The sequence below is a fragment of the Salvelinus namaycush genome, chromosome 29 (genome assembly GCF_016432855.1).
Source record: "Salvelinus namaycush isolate Seneca chromosome 29, SaNama_1.0, whole genome shotgun sequence".
Lineage (NCBI taxonomy): Eukaryota > Metazoa > Chordata > Actinopteri > Salmoniformes > Salmonidae > Salvelinus > Salvelinus namaycush.
This window is the reverse complement of record NC_052335.1, coordinates 13,960,072-13,979,644: the sequence shown is the minus strand read 5'-3', so window position 1 is coordinate 13,979,644 and position 19,573 is coordinate 13,960,072. Positions and strand designations below refer to the sequence as shown.

Below are 19,573 nucleotides of genomic sequence, written 5' to 3'. Positions count from 1 at the left end.
ACGGGCTCCATAATTTCCAAGGTAGCCTTTGCCACCGAAATACCATAGAGTTTATACGATTGTTATTCTAGACAAGAGTCATGATGCATTCGTGTGATTTGGGATGACTGCTGTAGCTCCCTGTTGCTTTGCTAGACCCGAATCCCCTTGGGTCCACGTCACAGCAGTAACCTCAATTGCAACGGCACTACACAAGGCTAGTGTCTCCTTCGATTATTATGTGGGTTCGTTATTCGGAGCGTCCGAGTGCACTAGTTTGTGACGAGCTCTTATTAAAACGAAATTACAGCTGCCTACAGGCAAGCGAGGCAGTGCATATAAGGTGACGTTCTTGATCCCGCTCTCTTTGCATAGAGCTCACGCAGCTTCCCCTGCTGTCTGAGTGGGTGGCAGGTGGCACCTTGGGCGCAATTGCGTGTGCCTCACCGTGTGTCTGTCTGTGTGCATACGGATTATGCAAGTGCATACTTATTTTCACCACTATGATAAGAAAACAGTTGTATATGTAATGTAAAGGTGCATAGAGAATAGCAGTCTCAAATGAGCTTGTCTGCGGTTTCAGTAGGCCAATACCCCCCCCGGCACATTTTATTAATTGGAAAATTAGGTTAATATTAGCATCCCTTACAAAACAAAACTTAATCTATTAAAAAAGGGCAATTAACTCTCTCTGGCAATTCCCAGGCCTATCAGGATACTATATGTATTGCTCACTGTTTGCTGCAGACGAGAGCACAAGAAGAGGCGCGCCACTCGCTCACCATTAGGAAAATCATGTTCCATTTACTTATTTCCATATTTATCAGTCATGGAAATGAAAGGGCGGAGAACATGTTGGTTCACTATGGAGAACAAGCTATAGGTTGAAAAATACTTGAGTTTTGGTAGAGATGCAACCGAATAGTGCTAGCTAACGCTACCTATTCCCCCCCACCACAAACCTCACCACCACACGCAGATCTCAAATGTTTTTTTTTTCTCATCCACTAACTTAACTCCCTCGTTTCCTTGATCATCCTGAGGGAGCTGAAAGGGATACATCTCAAGTCCCTATGCAACATGTATGCTTTACAACAGGCAAAGAGACCTGTTCTAGTCCAGCTCCCCTGTCATTACCTTAAGTGCCCAGCAGCTGCTTCCGCGGACACATCTCAATAGTCTCAAGTAGCTCTCTCTCGCTCCTCCCCTCCCTTGAAAACACAAGCTAGGTTCAACGAAACACTTGGAGGACGCCTCCTAGGTAGTTGCCCTCACAAGTATAGATTTGGACTGTCAGTGGTGTGGAAGCCACATTAGACTATTGATATGGGCCCAGTGCCCTACTATTCCAGTGGCAGATGTCACAGCTAGCTGGTCTATTCACTGCTGTGTGTTACAGGTTGCTCGCTGAAGCAACAAAGATAGTGTAGTGACTGTCAGCCGTGGCCAGATGTCCATTTGGAGCCTTGTTGCGGGCTGACGCACACACGGTCCATGATCTATGCCTGGCTTCTACTAGCCCATATAGCCTACCAGCAGTAGTTGATGAAGTTGCTCTTACTCACAGATCTTAGGTCAGCTTGGAGGGAGGGGTTCACTCTAGGGTGATGCACTGCATCAGCTATCAGATGGGGATACAATAGAACTAACTTCTGTCACTTACTCAATTGATAAATGTTCTATCACCCCCTTTCTCTTTTTTTCTCAATCTCTTCCCTTTTTACTTTATCAATTCCCCTATTCAATGAATTATCTTTCCCTCGATCTGTACTGTGAGAAAGGCTTCCGTTTGTCGATAGACTTCCCTGGGCCTGGCAGGGGAACAGTTGATCCAAGGCTAACCAGCAAGCACAGCCACACCTGATTGGGAGCTTGCCGGGGCCGTCGCCAGGCAACGGTTAGATAGGCCTTTAGTAAACAATGTGGCTCCCTCCCTCCCTCCCTCCTGCCCCCTATGGTGCTTTCAGTGGAGAAGGAGAGTTGTATATCCCAAATTTCATCCTATTCCCTATATAGTGCACTACCTTTGACCAGAGACACTCGTATGAGGCTCACCTGGGAAGCTAGGGTCCCAGCCACCATGTTGATTACACTACTGATTGTGCATTTAGCGAATTTAGAGAACAGATGGCAACCTATTGGACTACAGTAAGGATGGAGTGTCTAGCTCATGTCCAAATGTGCTAAAATCATAATTTACGTTGGGTTGATGTGTAATAATGGTTAGTTTCAGAAGGGGTTGGAAAATGTCACTACTAGATCTGATTTACCTCTACGATGTGTGCAAGTCGCCTGAACCAAAATGCCCTATTTAACCAGGAAAAAGATCTAGGGTTTATAGGGCCGGCACAATCATGAAAAGAAAAATGTGTGGAACGAACATCTGACTGAAGACACGACGGCCGGCGTTCGTGTTGTTGAGTCCGTTTCTGACATAACATGGACTCTTCACCACAAAACGTTGTACCTTGTTGAAACAAGGAAGGCGTTGTAGAAAATCAGTCTTCCACAATTCAGCAGCACGCAGAAATAGAATGAATACAATGGGCTTGGAACCTCTAACCCTGGTAATTTGACTGGTAAACTTATGGGTACACTCGCAATGGCTGCCTGCTATTGTGATGCCATAATTTCCACGGTATGTACAATGTTGGCATTATAATTAACTGATGTGCCTCATGCTATACACCGAGTCGATATTCACATAAGGAATTCCCCTCGACCACACCCACAAATTGGGGACAACAAACATTCTTTCCCATTGACCCCTATTGTAAAAGAGCCAACTTCGTCGTACATTTTTAGTTATACAGAAATGACAAAACATGCCAAAAAAGCTGCTGTGTTTAGGGCTGATAGTCTGTTGGTCGACCGAGATTTGTTTAGACGAGCACTAGCACAAAAAAAAGGACACCCGTCTGAGTGGACTAATCCATTGTGAAGGCCGTGGGGATGGGACAGTCATCACTCTTAAGACCTGCTCCTGAATTGAATATGGTTATTACATAAGAACAATGGTGCAACAGTAATAAAAATGATATTATGCAGTTTCTCCTGCATTGGATAGTGGTCACTGTCCACGGTTCTGAAACTCATCAGTGTGCTGTTGAAATTACTTTTCCTAGACCATGTTGCTACACTACAAAAGTATGTGGACACACCTTCAAATTAATGGGTTCGGCTATTTCAGCCACATCCATTGTTGACAGGTGTATACAATCGAGCACACAGCCATGCAATCTCCAGACAAACATTGGCAGTAGAATGGTCTGTACTGAAGAGCTCAGTGACTTTCAAAGTGGCACCGACATAGGATGCAACCTTTCCAACAAGTCACTTCGTCAAATGTCTGCCCTGTTGAGCTGTTCCCGTCAACTGTAAGCGCTGTTATTGGGAAGTGGAAACGTCTAGGAGCAACAACGGCTCAGCCGAGAACTGATAGGCCACACAAGCTCACAGAACGGGACCGCTGAAGCACGTAAAAATCGCCTGTCCTCGGTTGCAACACTCACTACCAAGTTCCAAACTGCCCCTGGAAGCAACGTCAGCACAATAACTGTTTGTCAGGAGCTTCACAAAATGGGTTTCCATGGCTGAGCAGCCGCACACAAGCCTAAGATCACCCTGCGCAATGCCAAGCGTTGGCTGGAGTGGTGGAAAGTTTGACGCCATTGGACTCCGGAGCAGTGGAAAGGCGTGCTCTGGAGTGATGAGTCACACTTCACCATCTGTCAGTCTGACGTATTAATCTGGATTTGGCGGATACCAGGAGAATGCTACCTGCCCCAATGCATAGTGCCAACTGTGAAGTTTGCTGGAGGAGGAATAATGGTCTGGGGCTGTTTTTCATGGTTCAGGCTAGGCCCCTTATTTCCAATAAAGTGAAATATTAACGCTACAGCATGCCATTGTAGATTCTGTGCTTCCAACTTTGTGACAACAGTTTGGGGAATGACTTTTCGTGTTTGAGGATGACAATGACCCCGTGGACAAAGCGAAGTCAATACAGACATGATTTGGTAGATCTGTGTGGAAGAACTTGACTGGCCTGCACAGAGCCCATCAACCCCATCAAACACCTTTGGAATGAATTGGAACGCTGACTGCGAGCCAGGCTTAATCGCCCAACATCAGTGCCCGACCTTACTAATGCAATTGAGGCTGATTGGAAGCAATGTTCCAACATCTAGTGGAACGCTTCCCCAGAGGAGTGGAGGCTGTTCTAGCATTAAAGGGGGATCATCTCCATATTAATGCCCATGATTTTGGAATGAGATGTTCGACGAGCAGGTGTCCACATACTCTTGGCAATGACTTGTTTTAATTTATTTGTGTTTTTAATTTGGGTTGCACATTTTGGGGAATATTCAGAGGTGGGAATTAACGGGAACATATGGGAATTAGTAGTAATACCATTTCAATGTAGATGTTTTTGCATTGGATATATTTGTCATATGGAGACGAATATAAACCTTTTACTTTGTCATAAGTAGACATAATTGCAAATTTAATCTTTCCAATAGAAATAAAAAAAGCAATTAGTTATGAATTGAACTTTAATTGAGTTTACTCTAAACATGGGATTTCACTGAACAACAAAATAAAGGGAATATTGAATGATCCATCGCATCTCCCAAAAACATATTCAACATACATCTGTAAAATGATAACCAAAGCTTTAGTTTCGAGACGATCTTCCTCTCATGCTTCTATGTCTTCTCCCTGGAACTCCTCAATGTCCCTCTTGAACATCAGACTGAGGCCTCATCTTCACTGTCACTTTCCAACCTTGTTGCAGATGGTTTATTATTTTTCAGGCTCAAATTTGCCTGGCTGGCCACCAGTTTTTCAACCCGTGTGTGTTCCCAAACAAGGACCAGTTGTGCTCTGAGTCGGCTGATGTTGGTGGTATTTGGAGGATGATGGAGGAAAGAGCTTCAGATCCACAAAGTCCCTTCCACCAGGTGGCTGCTGAGATGTTGGCATGACTGCCATATTGCATCTCCATCCCAAAGCCCTTGCTTGGAAAGTGTACTTCTCTAGACTGCCAAGAATCTTGCCCCCATCCAGGGCAAGGTGGCGAGACACGGTAGTGATGACGCCATATGCCTTGTTGATCTCTGCACCAGCCAGGATGCTCCTGTCAGCATACTTGGGGTCCAACATGTATGCTGTGGCGTGTATGGGCTTCAGGCAGAGGTCTTCACACTTTTTGATGTATTTCAGAACTGCAGTTTCCTCTGCTTGGAGCAACAGTGAAGTGGGCAGGGAAGTTCAGATTTCTCCTCTTCTGAACATCAGACAGGTTGAGGGAGACAATGCCAATCTGTGCAATGGCTACTGCTATAGGTTTCAGGCTGCTTACCACTCTCCCAAAATACATCATCCAGGAGGATCCTCTTGATGGGACTGTCCATATCGGCAGACTGTGATATAGCCATTTCTTGGAGAGACTCCTTCCCCTCCAGGAGACTGTCAAGCATAATGACAACACCACCCCAACAGGTTTTGCTGGGCAGCTTCAATGTGGTGCTCTTATTCTTCTCACTTTACTTGGTGAGGTAGATTGCAGATATAACTTGATGACCCCTCACATACCTAACCATTTCCTTGGCTCTCTTGTAGAATGTTTCCATTGTTTTCAGGGCCATGATGTCCTTGAGGAGCAGATTCAATGCATGAGCAGCACAGCCAACGTGTGTGATGTGAGGGTAGGACTCCTCCACTTTAGACCAAGCAGCCTTAATGTTCGCAGCATTGTCTGTCACCAGTGCAAATAACTTCTGTGGTCCAAGGTCATTGATGACTGCCTTCAGCTCATCTGCAATGTAGAGACCGGTGTGTCTGTTGTCCCTTGTGTCTGTGCTCTTGTAGAATACTAGTTGAGGGGTGGAGATGATGTAGTTAATTATTCCATGCCCACAAACATTCGACCACCCATCAGAGATGACTGCAATAGTCTGCTTTCTCTATGATTTGCTTGACCTTCACTTGAACTCTGAACTCTACATCCAGCAAACTAGTAGATAAAGCATGTCTGGTTGGAGGGGTGTACGCTGGGCGAAGAACATTCAGAAATCTCTTCCAATACACATTGCCTGTGAGCATCAGAGGTGAACCAGTTGCATACACAGCTCAAGCAAGAGATTCATCAGCATTTCTCTGACTACGTAACCTCCATTGAGTAAAAAAGCTTCTAATTCCAGGAGGACCATGAGCTGTTGCTATCGATAAGGTGTCTGATTCATAATTTTCACCTCGAATAGAAGTAGAGGGGCTTTTGTCAGAGGTTGCTTGCTGTAGCACTGAGGGAACTTGATGCACTTGGCCAGATGATTCTCCATCTTTGTTGCATTCTTCACACATGATTTGGCACAGTATTTGCACATTAGCTGAAGTGAAATGTCTCCACACATCAGATGGTGTCCGTGGCATTTTCCTGTAAAGATCAGTAAAAAAAAATATAATACAATTACAGATAAATAGTTAAGCAGTTAGATTTAACAACTCCTTTGTAAGATAAATGTTTTAAAACGAAACCTGTATGGAAACAGGTGAATTAACACTCCTCTGTTAGCAGGCTCAAGAAAGCTAAAACCCACATGGTAGGAAAAATTAACTAGCAGAGATTGTTTACAAGTTAGAAATGATTTAAACACACTTTGCTGTAGGCTACTATTTACTAGTTAACAAAATCATGTATGTCATAAAATATTCACCCCACCCTGTATTGTAATCAAAACTTACCAGAAAGCATGTAGTCCTTGGCTCAGACAGTGTAGTAGTGTGGGCTCAATAGCATCTCATTAGTGTGCAAGATCTTGAGGATCAGCTGTACTTGTGATTGAAGAAAGCACTGTGCATGCAGAGGGTTGCAATTCTATTAAATTTGGGGATCGTTTAACCAAAATATGCCGCAAGTCCTACAATTGCTTTGTGTATCCCACAAAAAAAGGTTCACTGTTAGCTTAACTTTAGCCAAAAATTCCCCAAATTCCCGGGCTTAACTTCCCATGGAAAGTTTCCGGAAATTTCCCAGAAGGTTTACGTCCCTTAGCAACCCTAGTTTTAATATATTATCTAAAAAATTTAAAAAAAAGTTGGATATGCTCATAGTTTTAACTTGGCGATTATTGGGTCTGACACTTTAACCAGCATATTGTTGTTGTAGAATGCGGCAGAGGCAGCAACAGAATGAGGAGACGAGAAAAGAGCCCTTGCCTTAATTGTCTAAGAATAAGTGAGTAGATAGAAAACCCGTTTAATTAGGTCTATGATCAATAGCCGAACTGTTAAATGTGCCTGGCTTCATAAATCATCCATATACAGTATATCTACAGATCCTGCTTCTGTTGCTGGGTTGAATGTTTGTTTAATAGCAAACTGATTCCCTGAGCACCAAGCCTCAAGCAAACACGTTGGATAAACAATTTCACAAATTCGGCTGTTAATCTTTTCTATGCTGTATTAAATGCTTTACGCTTTTTATTTTCTCCTTAGAACAGCCTCTTTGGTATTATTTATAATTTAGTGTTTACACTGTTCCAAATTGTCAAATAATAACCTTTTTCTAGATCTCGTTATTCTTATGATCATCATTGTAATAAGTTATGTCATTAGTAGGTTTAGTATAGCAGCCTTGTATAACCACCGTCAAGCCGTAGGCCTAAGGGGACATCCTGTTTAGTCTTAATACCATAACTAATTTAGGCCTATATTTCAATACTTTTATTTATGCTACTGTATCAATCATTCATTTCTTTGTCTTCACACAGCATACGATTCATTCATTATTTGAAATGCAATCAAGCGTTTTAGTTTTAAAATAAAGCGACCCTTGAATAATTACCATAAACAATAAATGAACCGTTCCATTTTGGAAAATGCGTTCACAAATTAATGCGACTTAAGGTGATTTAATCATTTTGCTTAACAAAAAAACAGAACAGACTCTCTGGTACGCATATTTAGTGTTTACATTGTTCCAAATGGTCAGAATTATATTGTAATCTAACAGCACTTGTTTGGTACACGTAATATGCATGCAGCCCTTTCTCCTTACCTTTTAATTTTTCTTGATCTCCAGTATTTTCTGCAACTAGATCAATTTATTCCACACATCTGACTTCCTCTTTACCTCCTGAGCAACCAGTAGACATCCCCCATTTCGTCTATCACATCCTCTGCATCCATGTTTGTTGTTACGGTGTTCAGAGTTTATAACCAATTTATTTGTTATGATATGCTATAGGTCAGGCCCTATTGGTCGTATGCATCGCATGCATGTGACGTGTCACACAAAGGGCAAAGTTTGAGAGAATACGGAATGTCTTCCTAAACAAATTAGTGATTTTGGTAACAACTTTTCAGACAAATGGCTGTAATTACGTTGCAGCTTCAGCAACACTGACAGTGCGATTAACACCGATGTTCTTTGGTGTTCTCTGCAGCAGGGAGGAGAGCAAGACAATGGGTGCTAGTCACTTGCTTCCAGCAAGTCTGATCTTGGCCCGGCACAATCAAATCAATTGCAGTCGGACTCCTCTAGTCATTTGTGTCTTTAATTATTTAATCAAACAGTGCACTTAAAGCATCAGACAAGCTCAGTGCATATATTTGATGAAAACACATGTCTATATATGAAAAAAAAAAAAAAAAAAAAATAACAAACCTTTTGGTCGACCAAGATTTTTTCTTAGTCGCGGACAGCCCTAGTGTTGGTCAATGTACATGTAACGAGGTAAAAAAACATTCCCGCCCTACGGTTCGCAATGCTCCTGATTTAGGGAAATGGAGCCTGTGAGAAGAGCCCTGTGGCTTCAGGCTATTCGGTGTGGGACACCAGATCCCCATATTTCCAAGTAGGCTAGACATAGCTGTGTGTGTGTGGGGAAACCTTTCATCACTGGTAAGACGTTTAACTTGTTTAGTATAGTCTATTTGTAGCTCTATAGTCTGTTTGTTTACCAATATGCCTATCATACCGATTTTTATAACTAAAACGCTTTGGGGAGTGGGACTCAATCCATTTGCCATATTGTGCCATAAAATAAATATATTTTTAAGAATAGAGCACGCATGTGACAACTCAACAAGGTCAAATCCAATTCAACCTTATGAAGCGTATACTGTGTTTTTCTTCTCTATGCTTATGCTAGTCCCCAGATGTAATGTCAGTGGACGTTCAGACTCGGGGGCACGTTGTCCTCAATCGCAACAGTTGTGTTGTCGTGACGTTGCAGGAACGTTGTGCAGAGAGCTGTCGTTGATTTTGCCAGGAAGTTTGTCGACAGAAAGACCCGGAGAATCTATCTCTGGCTTTCTTTTTTCTCCTTTCCTCGACACAAACAAATCACTTTTTGTCTGCCAGCTCAATAAAGATTTTCACTCTTTCGACCCTGAGGCTGTGTGGGGCCTTTTGCAGCATCTTCCCATGAAAGGGGAAGGAATAGACACACTTAAGAGGCTGCATTCTCCTCTCCCCGGCCATCAATGCACCCACCGGTCATGGGAGGAAGATATTTTTAGAAGTATGGCTGGGTGATATGGCCAAAATTTATCACAAATGGACAGTTTTACTTTTATTATAAGTTCTACATTTGCTTTGAGTAGTGCGTGACCCTAGGGTGGCAACACATACATCCTAAGTGATTTCAATGGCTTTCTCCATTCTGATTTTGTTATAGACGGTTCAATTTCAACCAAAAACATTTTGTTCAGCATTTTCATTAGTTTCTGCATTTCCTGCACTAATTTGAGAGCATTTCCACACTGCCATGTAGGGCTGTATGATATGGGCAGACAATCTAAGCCTTATTGTTCACCAAATGTTGCAATTGCGATTTGACTTGTGATTTAGAACAACACTTTGGAATCATGGAAATAGACTGATTATTCTAATTCTATAGTTAGAATATAATAGTCGGTGCTTTTTTTTAAGTGTTTGACATGACGACAAGTGAATGACACGGTATGAATCAGTGTTTCCTAGGGAACTTGAATCTTTGGCTACAAAGAATGTATTATCTTAGCTACTTCATGTAGCTAACATTCATGCTTTGCGTATTCCTCTTTTGATTTAAAAGATACTATTGCACAAACATGCTGATTTAGGTCTACGCTATCACTGGTATTATCAGGCTGTATAGCTAATTACGTTTGCTCTGACTCAGTACATTTATTAGCTAGCTTGCCAGCTTATTAGCATTAGCGGCTAACAAGATTTAGGCCCACTTGCTAAGAAAAGACAAACTAGCTGTTTGCAGATGTAAGAAACACAAACTAATAGTGTAATTATACAATGCTAGTGGATTTAGCAAAGTGAAAACAGCATCGTTGTCATCAACATTGTTGCATTGACTGCGTATCACACACAGCGTATCACATTTTAACAAACTAAACATTCAAAGACCGTTATATAGGATAAAGTAAAAACCGAAACTGGATCAGTGCATCACTAACTGTATATTGTAAAATACGGTATACCGCCCAGCCCTAAACCGAAGACACTCCGCCAATTAGCAAGGCCAAGTGCTCCAAAGGTGAACCATTTATGAAACGCCTTCCCAAGCTTCCCCCTGCTTTTTACACCATATCAGAGGTTCCCAAACTGGTTTCAACAGTTTTTTTTGTTTTGTTTTTGTGAACCACCAGGTCAAGACCCCACAATATACCATTCATTAAACAAATCAGTGAGATTATTTGGGCATGCTAATTTGGGGTACATTGACTTCTTCAATTGATCTTTGGTTAAATGTTATTGTTTTATTGTACATTACATTTTAGCTGATGCCGTTAACCAGAGTGACTTACGGGAGCAATTAGGGTCAAGTGCCTTGCTCAAGGTGCATTTTGGCAGATTTTTCAACTAGTCGGCTCAGAAATTCGTAGCTAGGTAAACGCATCTAAAGCTTTGATTGCTGTCTCTGCTTGTCCATAAACTCCCTTTGGGCAAGATGGTGTGGGTCTCTCTCGTGCATATGTGTAGGTGTTTAGTCTGTGATTGCAGCAGGTAGCCTATGTGTTTCTCTATTCAAACACAGGTCGTGTGGCCTCCTTTTTCTTCCTTGCTCTTGGAGTGCATCCAAAATTGCACCCAATTCTCTTTTTTTTATAGTGCACTACTTTTGACCAGAGCCCTTAAGGGAATCTGTGGCTATTTGGGACGCAACTTGGTAAATTAGTTGCGTGCAGGTGCTGCGGTCCTCCTTACCTATGTAATTGAAATAATATTGGGCCTCAGCTTGAGGTGGCCTGGCTGCCGCATAAGCACACACTAGGCATGCAGCCTCTTGCACTAGCTCCAGGGTGAGTGTCCCCTATGTACAGATCTAGGACCAATCCTAACCTTTACCATTAATGGGGAAAATGCAAAACTGACCCAAGATCAGCGTCTGGGGGCAATTTCACCCTACTCTGCTGGGGCTCCGTCAGGAACTAGTGGCTAAACATGCTGATTTAGGCCTTGCGAGGCTGTTAACCTGTTTGGCGTGTAAGCCCGACGTCGGTACACTTATGACAACAGCCAGCTCAAAGTGCAGGGCGCGAAATTCAAAAGATATTTTTTTTAAATATTTAACTTTCACACATTAACAAGTCCAAGACACCAGATGAAAGGTACACATCTTGTGAATCAAGCCAACATGTCCGATTTTTAAAATGTTTTACAGGGAAGACACTATGTAAATCTATTAGCTAACCACGTTAGCAAAAGACACCACTATTTTTACTCCATCCGTTTTTTACTACATCAGTAGCTATCAGAAATTCGACCGAATAAAGATATAAATAGCCACTAACCAAGAAACAACCTCATCAGATGACAGTCTGATAACATATTTATTGTATAGCATATGTTTTGTTAGAAAAATGTGCATATTTCAGGTATAAATCATAGTTTACATTGCAGCTACAGTCAGAAATTGCACCGAAAGCAGACAGAAAAATTACAGACACCAACGCCAAATAACTAAATACTCATCATAAAACATTTCTGAAAAATACATAGTGTACAGCAATTGAAAGACAGGCATCTTGTGATTCCAGACAATATTTCCGATTTATCAAGTGTTTTACAGCAAACACAATATAGAGTTATATTAGCTTAGCACAATAGCAAACATAACAGCATTGATTCAAGGCAAAAATAGCTATAACGTATAAACCACCAAAATATATTAATTGTTTCACTAACCTTCTCAGAATTCTTCAGATGACAGTCCTGTAACATCATATTACACAATGCATATAGAGTTTGTTCGAAAATGTGCATATTTAGCGGCACAAATTGTGCTTATACAATGAGAATAGTGTCCATAACGTCAAGCAATCTGTCCGGCGCCATCTTGGAAAGCCACCTATTCTAATCGAAAACTATTCATAAACTTGACTAAAAAAATACAGGTTGGACAGCAATTGAAAGACAAATTAGTTCTTAATGCAATCGCCGAATTACATTTTTAAAATTAACCTTACTGCGCAATACAGGCTGCGATAACACAATGCTACACTGCAAGCAATGGCGTTTCATGCATTTGACATTTTAACAGAACAATGAATTATCAGCATAAAGACTGCTTACTATTAGCTGAGCTTCCATCAGAATCTTGGGCAAGGTGTCCTTTCTTCAAAACAATCGTCTTTGGGTTGAAAGATGTCCTCTTGTCCGGTCGAATTAGCCGCTAAACGTTAGCCGCCAACTGGAGTGGTGTCCAACTCGTGAAAGCGCATGGCAAAGAAATCCCAGAAAATCGCAATAAACTGCTATAAACTGCTATAAGTCGGTTTAAATTAACTACCTTATGATGTTTTTAACACCTATAACGAATAAAAACATGACCGGAGATATAGAAATACTAAAACGAAAGCGTTTGCAGGACGCCATTCTGATGTCTTCATGCGTCAAGCGCACTGTTGAAAAGAACGGTACTTCCTGTTCCACGGTCTAATATAAGGTCCCAGATTGCGCAATCGACTCCATTCAAAGTCTCACCGCTTACTGACATCTAGAGGAAGGCGTATGCAGTGCATGTACCCTCATAGCTTGCATGGGGACTTATAAACTGATCTCAGAACAGGGACCTGGATTTCTGAAATCTCACTCCCTGACAGGAAAAGTGCTGCAGAATGAGTTCTGTTTCACTCAGAGAAATAATTCAAACGGTTTTAGAAACTAGAGTGTTTTCTATCCAATAGTAATAATAATATGCATATTGTACGAGCAAGAATTGAGTACGAGGCCTTTTTGAAATGGGCACATTTTATCTGGCTACTCAATACTGCCCCTTGAGCCCAAAGAGGTAGAGGATGTATTTTGACCATGCTTGCTACAAGTTTAGATAGCTGGCCACTAACCAAATGAGCAGATTAAGTTGTGGATGGATGAGCTTCTTCCCATTGGTCTGTTTTTGGTGCACACCTGACATTTTGCACATTTGGATCTTTCTGAGTGTGAGCAAGGTAGGGCTGCTGCAGTACCTGGGAATGTGGGGCTGTGCAGAGATGTAAACAAAATAACTTGTAATGCCAGAATCCCACAATATACTTAATGTGCACGTCCATACTGCAGCGGCTATAGCCTAGAGCAGGGATGGGCAACTTTGATGGGGATGGGGGCCACAAAAACTAAACTCATCAGTGGCTCCATAGTGTATGTGTAGAAGGTGGAGAACACCAAAATGGGACTGTGCTATCATAATTTCCAAAGCACTTTCTCTATCCCCTCCTCCCCGGCTTGTGGGATGGCTGCTTTATCTGGTGCGCCCCAGGTGCAGTATGGGAGATGTAGACCAGCTTGGCTGCTCCTCTGATGACAGGCAGGCCGAGATGTGCTATTGACCTGGCTATGAAGGGTGGTACTGTTTTAGCTTAGTTTTTAGAGCGTTGCACTTGAAACTCCAATATCGTGGGTTTGATTCCCACTGGTGCCCACCCATACGGGAAATGTATGCTTGCACTGTCGCTTTGGAGAAGTCTGTTAAATGGCTTATTATATACTAAACAAAAATATAAACACGTAGTGTTGGTTTCATGAGCTGAAATAATAGATACCATTTTCTATGTGCACAATAAGCAAATTTCTGTTTGTGCACAAATTAGTTTACATCCCTGTTAGTGAGCATTTCTCCTTTGCCAAGATAATCCATCCACCCGACAGGTGTGGCATATCAAGAAGCTTATTAAACAGCATGAACAATACACAGGTGCACCTTGTGTAACTGTAGCCAGAGATTTGAATGTTCCTTTCTCTACCATAAGCTGCCTCCAACGTCGTCCTCATCAGGGTCTTGACCTGACTGCAGTTTGGCTTCGTAACCGACTTCAGTGGGCAAATGCTGACCTTCGATGGCCTCTGGCATACTGGACAAGTGGGCTCTTCATGGATGAATCCCGATTTCAACTGTACTGGGCAGATGGCAGACAACGTGCATGGTGTTTGTGTGGGCGAGCGGTTTGCTGATGTCAACATTGAACAGAGTGCCCCATGGTGAGGTTATGGTATTGGCAGGCATAAACTATGGACAAGGAACACGATTGCATTTTATCAATGGCAATTTTAATGGACAGATACCGTGACGGGACCTTGTCGCCCATTGTCGTGCCATTCATCCACCCCCATTACCTCCTGTTTTAGCATGATAATATACGGCCCCATGTTGCAAGGATCTGAACACAATTCCTGGGAGCTGAAAATGTTCCAGTTTTTCATGGCGTGCATACTCACCAGATATGTCACCCATTGATGCTCTGGATTGACGTGCACGACAGCGTGTTCCAGCCAATATCCAGAGACTTCACACAGCCATTAAAGAGGAGTGGGACATCATTCCACAGGCCACAATCAACAGCCTGATCAACTCTATGAAAAGATGTTGCGATGCATGAGGCAGATGGTGGTCACACCAGATACTGACTGGCTTTCTGATCCATTTTATTTCAATTTACTTAGTTCTTTATATGAATTGTAGCTCAAATCTTTGAAATTGTTGCATTTAATATTTTTGTTCAGTGTATTAGGTTGGTTGGGAACAGCTGGTGGTCAAGGTGGGCTGCATCACAACCCATGGCTAACCAGTGCACTCCATAATCAGACATTCTCCTCGTCTCGTTTTCCTCCGATGTCGACAATCTAAATGATTTAGAAGGGTGGTAAAGCATCTAGTTAGGATTCAGTCAGTCATTCAGACGCATTGCTCTCTCACCTAACCTGTCTCATATCAGTGCAAATGAAGGGAATGAGTGGAGGAAGCCACTTTGGCCCGAGGCTGTTGAGATGCACCCGGTCTGAAACTGGTATTAGTCTATCATCGTTCTGGTCTGTCAGGGGGTTAATCAATAGTCTCTAGTGGATTCCTCTCTTTGTTTCCTGAAAATGGGTAGGCCCTAAATTGTATGAATATCTTTACATTTTGGTATTAAATTATATAAAATAATCTACGTAAATCCTTGCTCATACTTTTTATTAATCTGGAACTTGGGAGTTCCCAATGACATGCATTTGACTGTTGCAGGGCTTTACAGTGCTACCATTTTACTCACATATGCGTCTGAATATTTTTCTGTCGACCTGGAATTTTCTCTTTAGGAATGCGCCTAGAAAAATGTAAGGATTCTAGCTTTATTACTCAAATATTTTTAATTGTGCTCCTAAATTTCTTTAAACGCCTACATTTTCCAAATTAGGTGTACACATGCTAATTGTAAAAAGAGGTCAGCATAGAGCCCTGTGTTGGTTTATGATGCCGAAATGATTTTCGGGGCAATAAAATAATGAACATTGTGTCTGTGGGCGCATGTCAGTGTATATTTGCGTGTGCACTTCCCCCCTTCAGTTAGGTGCTTACCCTTGAACCCTACACTGGTTTATTAGCACCCCAGAGGGGAGTGTTTTTTGTATTGTTGGTGCATGGCTAATGACTTTGTTGGCATAGTAGCGGCATGCTCAATGGGCCGTGTGTTTACACACAGCGGAGTGTGTGCGTGCCGGCCAAGTTCTCAGCGTTAAGCGCCACATCTCTTGGCACACTGCTCCAGTAAATGGCCTTGTACAAGAAAAAAAAGTAGACAAGGATATATGGCCAGGCACTAGGGCTGCCATTTAGCCTCTCTGTCTCGTGAGTCGTAGAACACTACAGATGGCTCTTTTTTTGTAATGTTCCAGAACGGGGTTAAGTTAAGTATGAACAAAACAGCTCATAAATTGGTGGAAACGGGAAGGTAGGCTATTATCTGAACTTGTCCATGCTCGTTCTGTTGCGTCTTGCTCCAAGGTGCTCTAATGAACATGACCCAGCATTTCATTTGTCCTGCGGCTGAAATTAAAACCAGTTGGAATTTCTCTTTTGGTGTGTGTTCGTGGGAGGTCTTGGGCCCTATAAAATCAGTTGTATTTTTTGCCCGATTTCAGTTTTCACTCAATCTAAAAATGTTTTTAGAAAAACAACAAAATTGGATGTTCTATAAGTCCACAACAATGCTTAAACTACAACAGGGAGAGAGGCTGGTGCTCGTTTGCTGCAGCTACAGAAGGGACATGTGTGCCGGAGCAAGCAGAAAGAGGGAGGGGGGGGGGACGCAGTAGCTGACTAGGCTACAGCCAAGACTAGCTAACTTGTAGCTGCCATAGTTACACGTTATATATATATATATATATATATATATATATATATATATATATATATATATATATATATATATATATATATATATATACACAAATGAGTAACTATGGCAGCTATAAGTTAGCTAGTCGTGGCTGTAGCTGAGTCGGCTACTGCGTCTCTTCCCCTCTTTCAGCTTGCTTCTGCAGCGAATGAACGACACCCTCTCTCCTTTGCCAGCTGCTCTCCCTGTTCTAGTTTAAGCATTGTATTTTAAACCCCTTCAAATGTTTGGATTTGGATATTTCAGCCACACACGTTGCTGACCGGTGTATAATATCGAGCACACAGCCATGCAATCTCCATAAACAAACACCTGCAGTTGACTGGCCCTACTGAAGAGCTCAGTGACTTTAAATGTGGCACTGTCATGGGATGCCACCTTTCCAACAAGTCAGTTCGTCAAATTCCTGCCTTGCTAGAGCTGCCCCGGTCAACTCTAAGTGCTGTTACTATGAAGTGTAAACGTCTAGGATCAACAATGGCTCAACCGCAAAGTGGTAGGCCACGCAACCTCATAGAACGGGACTGCTGAAGTGCGTAGCGTGTACAAATTGTCAGTCCTCGGTTGCAACACTCACTACAGAGTTCCAAACTGCTTCTGGAAGCAACGTTTTCACAACTGTGTGTCAGGAGCGTAATGAAATGGGTTTCCATGGCCAAGCATCCGCACACAAGCCTAAGATCCCCCTGCACAATGTCAAGCATCGGCTGGAGTGGTGTAAAGCTCGCCGCCATTGGACTCTGGAGCAGTGGGAAGGTGTTATCTGGAGTGATGAATCACACTTCACTTCTGGCAGTCCGATGAGCAAATCTTGGTTTGGCGGATGGCAGGAGAACACTACCTGCCCGACTGCGCAGTGCCAACTGTGAAGTTTGATGGAGGAATAATTGTCTGGGGCTGTTTTTCATGGTTCGGCCTAGGCCCCTTAGTTCCAGTGAACAATGACAATCTAGTCAATGTTGTGCTTCGTGGTTGTGCTTCGTTTCCTTTTTCAACATGACAATGCCCCTGTGCACAAATCGAGGTCCATGCAGAAATGGTTTGTTGATCTGTGTGGAATAACTTGACTGGCCTGCACAGAGCCCTGATCTCAACTCCATCGAACACCTTTGGGAGGAATTGAAACGCCGACTTCGAGCCAGGCCTAATCGCCCAACATTAGTGCCGACCTCACTAATGGTCTTAGCTGAATGGAAGCAGGTCCCGGCAATGTTCCAACATCTAGTGGAAAGCTTTCCCAAAAGGGTGTAGGCTATTATAGCAGCAAAGGGGGGGACCAACTCCATATTAATGCCCATGATTTTGGAATGAGCTGTTCAACGGGCAGTTGTCTACATACTTTTGGTCATGTAGTGTAGTTATCTCATATAACATTCAGCTAAAACACCTGTTGGTTGCTCGTTGTAGTCTGCTCGTTGTAGTCTACTAATTTCTCTAACTTTTTAATTCCGTAATTTTATTGCATTAGTAAACTACACATTTAGCTGCTTTGATTGGCCAACATGAACAACAAACTACACGTGAAGGCTACTGGTCTTTTAATGGGGGGCACGTCATATAAACGACATTGAAAAGTTTTTTTAAATTAATAATTTGTAATGTCATATCGTTGTACAGTATGTAACAATGTCACATGGATATCTTCATTTAATATAGAAAAAGCGTGTTCAGCGAGTCATCCTGCCAGGTAGGCATAGGCTACATTTAATTGAAGTTTTTTGTGAAAGCCTTTCCATCTCTACCAGAGGATGGTTATTGTTAGCATCATTGCTAACGCTACACGAAGTGTAGACATGCAGTACAAGTCAAGTTTGGACACCTACTCATTCAAGGGTTTCTTTATTTTTACTATTTTCTACATTGTAGAATAATAGTGACGATATCAACTATGAAATTACATATGAAATCATGTAGTAATCAAAGTTTTATACCAATCAAAATATATTTTAGATTCTTCAAAGTAGCCACCATTTTGCCTTGACAGCTTTGCACACTCTTGGCATTCTCTCAACCAGCTTCATGAGGTAGTCACCTGGAATGCATGTCAATGAACAGGTGTGCCTTGTTCAGTTCACTTGTGGAATTTTCTTCATGCGTTTCAGCCAATCAGATTTTGTGACAAGGTAGGGGTGGTATACAGAAGATATTTGGTAAAAGACCGTGTGTGTCGAAGAGAAACAACAGTCCATTACTTTTAAGACATGAAGGTCAGTCAAGCCGGAACACTTCAATAACTTTGAAATGTTTATTGAATTGCAGTCGCAAAAACCATCAAGCGCTATGATGAAACAGGCTCTCATGAGGACCACAACAGTTACCTCTGCTGCAGAGGATAAGTTCATTAGTTACCATCCTCAGAAATTGCAGCCCAAATAAATGCTTCAGAGTTCAAGTAACAGACACATCTCAACATCAACTGTTCAGAGGAGACTGCGTGAATCAGGCCTTCATGGTTGAGTTGCTGCAAAGAAACCACTACTAAAGGACACATGAACAAGAGAAATGCTTGGGCCAAGAAACACGAGCAATGGACATTAGACCGGTGGAAATCTGTACTTTTTGATCTGAGTCCACATTTGAGATATTTGGTTGCAACCACCATGTCTTTGTGATGCAGAGTAGGTGAAAGGATGATCTCTGCATGTGTGGTTCCCACCGTGAAGTGTGATGGGGTGCTTTGCTGGTGACACTGTCAGTGATTTATTTAGAATTCAAGGTACACTTAACCAGCATGGATACCAAAGCATTCTGCAGCGATATCCCATCTGGTTTGGGCTCATTTGTTTTTCAACAGGACAATGACCAACACACCTCCAGGCTGTGTTAGGACTATTTGATCAAGAAGGAGAGGGATGGAGTGCTGCATCAGATGACCTGACCTCAACAATCACCTGACCTCAACCCAATTGAAGTGATTTGGGATGAGTTGGAC

General features: G+C 42.3%; 1 protein-coding gene across 1 annotated transcript in view; it reads left to right on the top strand.

The window, feature by feature from the left end:
* Positions 1 to 19,573, top strand: part of jag2b (jagged canonical Notch ligand 2b) — a 103,300-nt gene that overhangs the window by 1,471 nt on the left and 82,256 nt on the right. The window lies entirely within an intron of this gene.